Source organism: Heterocephalus glaber, unplaced genomic scaffold, assembly GCF_053883595.1.
Source record: "Heterocephalus glaber isolate CG9 unplaced genomic scaffold, H.glaber_assembly_v1.0 deba00001870, whole genome shotgun sequence".
Lineage (NCBI taxonomy): Eukaryota > Metazoa > Chordata > Mammalia > Rodentia > Bathyergidae > Heterocephalus > Heterocephalus glaber.
In genome coordinates this window covers 60,803-70,159 of record NW_028258508.1, presented here as the reverse complement: position 1 = coordinate 70,159, position 9,357 = coordinate 60,803, and the positions used below count along the sequence as shown (strand labels likewise).

Sequence of the window (9,357 nt, the reverse complement as noted above, 5' to 3'; positions counted from 1 at the left end):
GGCCACCGCCCACTGTGTGAGTATTGGAGGCTGTGTCCTGGGCTGTGCCGAGCACTGCCCTGGGCGCACATACACCTGGGGAGGCAGAGGCAGGGGGTCCCATGTAGGCCAGAGGGCAGCTGTGCAGACAGTGAGAACTGATTGCATGGACAGGGTAGGGGTTCACAGCACACAGAACCACCAGTAACCCCAGCGGCCTCCTCTGAGCCAGCGTGTGACTCGGAAGGCTGGGCAGACAGCCCGTGGGCCCTCATTGTGAGTGACAATCAGGGCCAGCCCTGTCCCTTTTCTCGCAGGCAGGAGGGAACACCCTAAGCCTTCTAAGCCAATTCCCCAGGCAGGAGGGGCTCCCACCCCTCTGCACAGGGGCCCACTGAGGCTCAGAGAGGGTGAGGTGAGCCCAGGATACAGAGCCAGGATATGGGCGGTGAGGCCTGGGGTCTCCTGTCTTCCCCTGAGTCCCCAGCAGCCCGGCCTCCCCAACATGGCACCTGTAGCTCTGTGTGTCCTCAGGACGAGCTGTACTGGCCCCGAGGTGAGCAGGGAGGCTGGGGTCACGCAGGGTCTCCTAGGCCTCCTTGTCCGGGCTGAGTGCAAAGCCCTGAGCAGAGCAGAAGTGCGTCCTGCAGCCTGGGGACCAGGGCCGGCCCCTCACCACTCTGGGGACGCTGAAATCTGTCCGAGCTGTGTCAGCAAAGATGAGTAGAGGGTAGCCATGAGCAGATGCTCCAGTTGCTCTCCTGCCACCTGCAATTCATGCTGTCTGTGTGCTGGCCATGGTCACATGACAATCTCCTCCTGCAGAATCGGCCCCCCACAACCACCACTAGGCGCCCCAGGCTGCGTCCACCATCACCATCGGTATCGACCACAAAAACAACGACTCCAGCCCCAGTCACTCCTCGACCCCCAGACATCGCTGTCTCCCAGACCAGCCCACCCCAGCTCACGAAACCACCAAAAACAATGCCAAGCAAAGCGCTTCTGCTGCTCACAGCAGTGCTGGGGCTGCTGCTGATCCCCATGGTGCTCTGGTGGGTCTGGTGGTTGTGCTGCGGGAAGGTGAGTCCCTCTGCAGCCAGGGACCAGGACATGGGACAGCCCCCTGCTCCAGCCTGTGGGCCATTTCCCATCTGCCCTGAGCCAGCAGAGCCTAGCATGTGCCATGAGAAACCCAGACCCCAACCCAGCCAGAATCCCATGGGTGAGGGTGCCCCAGGATCCTGGAACAGGGAAGACTACCTCCCAAGAATGTCTGCTTGTGTCGCTTTATGTTCTCCTTGGGATCCAGTGCTCAGGGCTTTGGGAAAGGAGAGCAGGCCCTGTGTCCACCCTGGCTGCGCTGGGCTCCTTTGGATTTGTCTTCATCTCTATGTCCTCCGGGGCCAGGGCTGGGCTGGGCTGGGCACAGCCTTGGGGGTACAGGGCTGAGGATGGAGGGCATCTGGGGGCTGAGCTGGGAGGCTGTCCCCAAAGGAGCACAGGGATGGGGCAGGGGCAGTCTGGGGCTCAGCTGAATGGGACCAGAAGTGTTAAGTGGCTGGGCCAGGGGACCTGGCTAGGGGTGTCAGGAGACAGGGTGCTGCCTGGGACCTGTGCTTGCTGCACCGTGGTCTGGGGAGGTGGCAACTGCAAAGCCAGGCCCAGGGGGAGGGGACAGTCACCTGCCAGTGCCCTGATCCTTGCACAGCCCCCTGCCAGGCTTCTGCCAGCCAGGGTGACCTCAGGAGACCAAGGTTCCACCATGGGGCTGTGGGCAGGTGGGGCAGAGGCAGACTTTGGAACAAAGGAGTTTGGCTGTCACTCCACACAGGGCCCTCCCCAGTGAGTGATGCTCACTGTCATTTATATCATCCCAAATCCTTAGCTGACCCTACATGCGGATAGCCACTCCCCAAGGGCTGCAGATAGGGATGTGAACAGGTGAATTTCTCTTGTAGAAGCAGAGAGCTAAGAAACCTGCTCGTCCTCGTCCTCGTCCTCGTCCTCGTCCTCGTCCTCCGTCCTCCTCCTCTGGCTTCTCCTCCACCTCTGGCCCCAGCGCCAGACCCGCCACCTGACACCGCGTGCCTCACCATTGCCGTGTGCTGCTGTGCATGCCGTGGCGTGTGTGAGAACACGGGCCCGGAGGTGAGGGGCTGGGGACCACGACCCCAGCTGGGGCTCTGGGGAAGAGGAGCTCTGGAGCCCTCTGAGGGGACATGGCTGCGTGGACTTTGCAGGGATCCTGTGGTACCAGAGGACAGCTCAAGACCTCCCCCCCCCACCTTGGCCAGGCAGGGCAGCACCCAGAGGAGCTCGCCCTCTCACCCCACCCCAGCCTAGCCCAGCCCCAGGATCTGTGGCTTCCACCTGGGAGCTTCTTGCCTCTGTCTCCCCATAGCACTGCTAAGAAGCCAGCCCTTGCTAGAGACACTGAGAAGCCACTAACTGCCCTGTAAAGAGGGAGGACACCATGACCAGTGGCCAGTTCTAACTGTGGGGCCATCCTTGCCCACCCACAGGACCCAGAGGCCAGCACTTGGTCATGGAGCCAGTGTGCCCCCACCCTGGGCCAGGCTACTCCTGTCCCATCTCTGCCTTCCGCTCCTCTGCCTTGGTTTCAAGCACACACCCTTGAGCTCAACATGGGCCTCCTTACCCTCTCTGTGCCCACGTGCTACCCTACCCTATCCTGGGACTCTTGCCCAGCCACATGCCCACACCCGTTCCCCTTGACACCCTCTATGTCCTGCTCACATGCCTCCAACCTCTGACCTCCAACACCTGCTGTTAGCTAACTTGTGGCCCAAACATTCTGACCTCCCAGACACCCAAGAGTGCCAGCCTCCCCAGGGCATCCAGAATAGGGCCTCAGCATGGCCCTGGGGACAGAGCTGTCAGGAGCTCTGGTCCTGACGCTACTGGAGGCCGAGTCCTGGCCCTGCCCTTCCTTTTTGCCCCTGTGTCTTAGTTACTTTTCTTGTTGCTGAGGCAAAACATCCCACACCCCGAAGTTAAAGGAGGAAAGGTTTATTTAGCTCACACTTTGTAGAAGTTTCAGTCCATGGTCAGCTGGCTCCAAGGCAGGGTGGCATGGCCAAGAGGAATCACAGACAAGACACAGTTCATGGTGGGCAGACGTCAGCAGAAACAGCAAGCAGCAAGAGACAAGGAAGGACCCTCTTTCTGTCCCTTATAGTCCACCCAGGCTACACAGCCTTGGGGCAGGCAGCGCTCACACCCAGAACTATGTCAAACCAATCAGTGGACTGACTTAGTAATCACACGCCCTTAATCCCAGTATCACACACTCTAGATCCAGCTACCTCTGAAAGAGACCCTCCTCTAGGACCACGTGAGGCTTTGGGGGGACACCTAGACACAAGCCATAACTCCCAATCTGCTTTTTAGGGCACCATGACCTTGTGTAACTTCGGTCACCCCAGCTGCCACCAGGTGCCACTGATAAGGTCTCAGCCCAGTGACCAGATAAGGAGAACACAGTTACCCTCCTGGTGGACACAGTGGGCACTGCTCTTCCCTGACCCCTGTCCTCTGGGACTGTGGCTCAGGGTTGCGTTGGGGCAAGTGCTGGGGGGACACACTGGTTGGGGGACACACCAGGTTGTAAAGATCCATTTCAGTCCTTTCCTGGGACACGGGGAAATCCACATGGTTATGAGCGTCCTCTGTGGAGGTGTGATGCTCAGGGCTGGGGGTCGCCAAAGCTTCCTGTGGCTCAAATCTATGCCCGGGTGTTCTGGTGTCCCCAATGAATCATCCCAGCAACTGTGGGAAAGTTGTGTGCACTTTCCCAGTTCACACCAGAGACAGAAACCTGCAGAGGTTGTGACCTGTCCCTGGTCACAAAGCCCAGGCCTGGCTCCCACCTCCCCTCCAAGGATGCAGACTGGCACCCCTTTCAGATCCACTGCTCAGCCCCCAGCCTGCCTGCTGTCAGATGCCTGGACTGAGCCTGGAGGCAGTGGAGGCTGGAGGGCAGCACCAGGGAAGGTGCCTCATCCAGGCCCACCCTCCAGCCAGGTGCTTGCATCCTCTGGCCCAGTTCCAGGGGCACTCAGCCATCTCCCCTCTCTCTGCTCTTCCCACCAGGGCAGCTGTACCAACTTCAACCTCCTGGAGGCGCTCTGTGCCCAGGGCCCCTTGGCTCCCCTGATCGGTCTTCAGCCCAGCCAGGACAGCCTCTCCGTGGAGTACTGCTCCCGGTGCCATCCACCCCGCAGCCCAGAGTGCGAGACCCCCTTCTAGAATACTCCCCCTGCTGCCTCCCCCTTCCCGGACAGCCTGTAGGCCTGCACTGTCACTCCCACCTCCATAGACCACCTCTCAGGCCCCGCTTACCCAGATGAGAGGTCTTCTTGCTGAATTGGACATGCCATGGAGTCTTGGATTCTAATAAACTAGAGTTGTAATTTGTTGCTGCACAGTGAGGGTTTGTCACTGGGGAGATGCTCCCCCGTCTGAGTGGTGCCCAAATATGCACTGTTATCCTTTGGATGCCAGGTATGCGTGACCCCACTGCTACCACTTTGTCTTCATCTGTCACCAAGGGACGGGAAACATGGATGTAATGTTAAGAGCTCACTGAACAAACAATCCATAATTATTCAACAATGAATGAAGCAGCTGAATTTATGCTTTTCACTTGACTTTTTCTAGGCACAAATAGGTTGAATATGCCCAGTATGGTTTGTGATCTTTATAGACTGAATGGGTGGATAGTGATGACCCTATTTTCCCCCTGTTGGCAAAAGAAATATTTTGGTGGAATGGCCCTAAGTAGATGTGTAGAGGTGGTTTTTTGCATTTCACTAGATCAGTAACTTTGAACTTGTTACTGTTTAGTAGTGTGACAGCCTTGGGAACCAGCTCTGTTCACCTGTGCCTCAGTTTCCTAACAGTGGATGAGGATACTATTTGTGTTACAGACTTGTGGGGCCCCGGGGAGATGTAGAGCGAGTAGAGCCTGGGTAGATGTCCCCACCCAGTTGGGTCTGTGTACTCCATTGTCATCCTGCAGTTTGAAGCCATCCCTACAAAGATGGTCCCTCGTTCCTGCCCCTCCAGGGCCACCTGCTCTCTGAGCTGGACTTTCCTTCTTGGGGTGCCCCTGTTATACGTGCAGAGCAGGGAAACAGGACTGGATTCAGGACCTCCAGGGCCACAGTGTCCCTGGTTGGAGAGTTGCACCCAAATATTGGGATTCCCCGGTCCCTTGAGGCTCAGAACCTGGGCTGCCGGGACTGTGGCTTGGATGTCTTGGACCCAGAATCTGTCTGTGGGGTCTGTTTCTTGGGCCAGAGTGACCAAGGCTTTAAGTCATCCTAATGATCTAGGGTTGACATAAGGACTTCCAGATTATATAAGGGAAATACTATAACTCCCAACCTGTTAGATGTCTGATATGCAGAGTTCATATTCTCTAAAATGGAAGAATGAATTCTAGGAACAACAGAGGTTAAGAGTAGGAAATATTTATGGAGAAAAGGATACTTTCTGTCTGGGACAGAAGGGGACCCAGAAAGTGGGTTGTCTATGAGCCCACTTTTCAAAGAAGTTTTAGACACCAAAATCATGAGTTGGCATAAGGTGGGACAAAACTATGGTCAACCAATGCAATTGCAAGTAGAGTCACTTAGGTAATATTGATCCAATAGGGAAGCAAGTCACCTACCAAGTGTGCATGGAAAGAACAAGGACCTTTCCTGGAAAGGATGGGTTAAGGTGTTGGTCCCCTGCCCAAGTGATATGCCTATTTAGAATATCAATCCTTGTTGTTTATCCCTGGGGAACTACATGTAGTCATTTCATCGTTGTCATGAGGCCTGGCTTTCAATGAATGAACCTCCACCCACAGTTGTAATGTGTTCTCATCCTCTGCACTGACTTCTTTGAGGGCCTAGTCCTGTCTGACTGTCTAGAATATCTCTACTTAACTTAGCTGTCTGTAATAATAAGAGTCTCAGAGGATACAGGTGGGCAGTTCAGGTGTTCACATCTGCCCAAGCCATCCTGATATAGTGCACCAAGTAATAGGAGGAACACATGATATAGAGGGAACAGATGTTAACTCCCAACATGGTAGATGTCAGATAGTCTGTGTGTTCCCCAAAATCAAAGAATGAATTCTAAGGAACAACGGAGCTTAAGAATAGGAAAAATTTACTGGGGTATAGGAATGCAGAATAAGAATAGCTTCTGAGAGATAGGAGGGGTCTCAAATGGGTTGCCAATGAGCCCACTTCTCAAGGTAGTTTTATAGCGCAAAGTCATGAGGAGTGTGTACAACATGGGTAAAAAACTATAATCGATGGATAAGATTACAAGTATAGTGGCCTAGGTAATATTGACCCAATAGCAACAAGGGTATATGGATGGCATCATTAATTTTGGTCAATAATCTGTAATCTTAGTCTTAGTCTTCTTAGTCTTAGTAGTCTTAGTCTTACTGGTCTTAGTGTTAGTGGATGGAGGCGGATGACTCACCCTCAAGGAGATAATGGTCTATCTATATGAGAAAGCCCAAAAGGGTGGTACCAATAATCTCAAACTTCTGTTCATCCCTTAGGGAAGTATGCAATCTGGCCACGGTGACTTTTAATCTTCTTCAAATGAACCTCCAGCCACAGCTTCAGTGTGTTCTCATCCTCTGCACTGACTTCTAGGGCCCAGCCCTGTCTGACTGACTAGAATATTTCTACCTAACTAGGATATCTATATCAATCTAAATAAGCAAACTAATCCAAATAAAATAAGGCAATATTATAACCCCCAACCTGCTAGATTTTTGAAACACCAAGTTCACATTCTCTAAAATTGAAGAATGAATTCCAGGAACAACAGAGGTTAAGAGCAGGAAAAATTTATTGAGAGAAAGATAGCTTCTGTCTAAGAGAGACAGAAGGGGGCCTGGAAAATGAGTTTCCCACTTACTCTGTTTCTCAAAGGCATTTTATTGAGCAAAGCCATGAGGTGAGACAGGTACAAGGTGGGACAAAACTATAGTCAACTAATATGATCCAATGGGAAATCACAAGGTGGGCCCCTAAGGTGGGACAAAACCCAATCAACCAATAAGATTACAAGTACAGTCACCCAGATAATATTCATTAAATGGGGATCAAATGAGGAAACAAGCTATGTAGCAAGCATATATGGAATGAACAAGGAATTTCCAGAAAGAAAATGAGCTAGGGAGCTTCTGGTCCCCACTTAAGGGGATTGATATCTATTTGCAATATCAATCATTGCTAATCATCCCTAGGGGAAGTGAGTGTAGCACTTTTTCTGTTTTTATATAATGTTGAACTTCAGTGGATATGTCTCAATTGTCTTTCATATTGACTCCTCAAGAGCTGACCCTGTCTAATTGTGTACAAGATATCTAATTTACTTAGCTGTCTACAATATTTACCCCTCTGAAGAAGTATCCCTAACTGTGGTTAGGGGAGAAAAGGGTATAATTTCTATCTAACTGCTTCAAGCTGAGAAGGATTAATGTGAGGGAGACTGCAGTCAGAGGCCCTCTCCAGAGAGCTAATCTCATGGTAGAAGTCATGCTACAGTTTACCAGTTACGAACTTTCCATATAAGGTTGATCTGCTGGATCCCAGTAAAAGGAATCTAGCACATTTGTTGTTTGTTACTTCTGTGTGATCACCCAGAGTTTGGCAGCTTCTAGGCAGGAATAAACAAAAATTTCAAGAAATTAGAACATATATAATCTAAGCATGAGCACTAGAATGGAAAGGCAGGTTGGGGAAAAGGCCACATTTAGGAACTGAATTAGTGATTGTAACCCACTGGCTCTTAGACTCTTTTACTGATGGAGGTTATCTGTAAGTCTGATATTTTGTCTTAAGTCTCTCTCGTTTACACTGTAAGAAGATAGAGACAATTTGAAGGACAATTTTACCTAAGAAATTTAGAAACTCTTAATGAACTCATATACATTTTACCACGGTTTTCTTAATGACCCACAACAGTGCTCAGCTATCAGTGTAGCTAGAAACTGCCAGAAATGATTAGCACTTGGAGCCCCTTTTTATATCTAGCTGTATTATTATGGTCTTGATTTAATATCTTCACTTATACTTTTCTACTTGGGCATTTAAGACTAAGTTATAGTGAGACCTGTGTCAATCAAAATTAACCTCTTGCTATCTATCAAGGTCAATTAAGTCTCCTCAAGCATTACTTTGGATCATGTATAGAGCCTCTTAGCTCTTCTGTCAGTGTCAGGCATCAGGATGGGTCATGGTCTTGCTTGACCGTGTTGCTTTTGGTGAAAGCGTGGGAGACTTTCCCTCTTGATGATCCTCATTTGGCATACTATTCTTGATTCTGTCCTCGGGCACGAGACAATCTTCCTGCTTGGGAGGTTGGGTGACTCACCAAAGTTGTAAGATCCTGTAGAAAGGTTCCCTCTTGTCCTGGCTCCTCACTGATCTTGAAGGGCCAGGGCCAAAATATTGGCTGTCTTTTTAGCCCAGTTACTTTTCTAGTTCTGGTCTCTAAACTTCAGTTGTTGAACACCCAAAAGAGAAGATCAGTGAGAGCAGCATTTTAGTAGGAGCAGTGAGCTTAACTTATAATTTTACCTGAATATCAAGAACTTTGAAATATAAAATATAGTTAGAGAACTGTTATTTTTTATTAACTATGGTTGTTCTAGTAGTTGAATCCCTGCAGAATGTTAACAGACAGCAGTTATATAGTTTTATAGAGAAGACGAGATCAAGAGCCACACATAGTATTTTATCATGACAATCATGATGATATTATTGTTACACACTTAAATGTCTATGTTACCACAGAATAGTTTTTTCGTCAAATACTTCCATCTGATCATAAGGCATTAAAGGACACAAAGAAGACTCTCACCTAATTTGTTATTCTTTAATAGGATACCATCTAAAGAGAATGTACATACCAGCCTATAAGTGTACCTTAAAAGTTTATCATGTCTAGCCTCTAATTTTAATGTGTGACTTTGTCTGGACAGTTTGGTGCCTGAGCATCCATCCCTAAGTGTGCTAACACGTATAAAAAACGCATCGCATATGTTCTTAAGAAAATTACTATTTGACTGGTTATTTCATGTAAACTTGACATGTACCTCTTCTCACAAGTACCTGGGGTGCATGAGAAAGGCAGATACCTGAGTCAAAGAAAGGTTATTACCATAAACAATACTTTGAAAGCCTGTACACCCAGAAGGCATGAATACATTTACCACACCATGAAATTAGCAACAATGAGTACCACAGCTATATTAAACACTTTGTTCCTTTAATTTAGTTTTATACCAAGAGCATCTTTTAATAAAATCTTATTATTTGCTAACAGAAAACT

General features: G+C 49.8%; 2 long non-coding RNA genes across 9 annotated transcripts in view; one reads left to right on the top strand and one right to left on the bottom strand.

Moving 5' to 3' along the window:
- The first annotated feature begins 218 nt into the window (after nucleotides 1–218).
- Nucleotides 219–4,427, top strand: LOC147820480 (uncharacterized). Its single transcript, XR_015448477.1, has 3 exons — nucleotides 219–1,062; nucleotides 1,941–2,130; nucleotides 4,096–4,427. It is a non-coding gene; the product is annotated as an uncharacterized LOC147820480 (long non-coding RNA).
- A 2,422-nt stretch (nucleotides 4,428–6,849) lies between these two features.
- The window catches only part of LOC147820478 (uncharacterized), a 29,543-nt gene continuing 27,035 nt past the window's right edge, over nucleotides 6,850–9,357 (bottom strand). For all 8 annotated transcript variants that reach the window (XR_015448473.1, XR_015448470.1, XR_015448476.1 and 5 more), the window contains one exon: nucleotides 6,850–8,521. This is a non-coding gene — a long non-coding RNA (uncharacterized LOC147820478). The remainder of the gene's footprint in view (nucleotides 8,522–9,357) is intronic.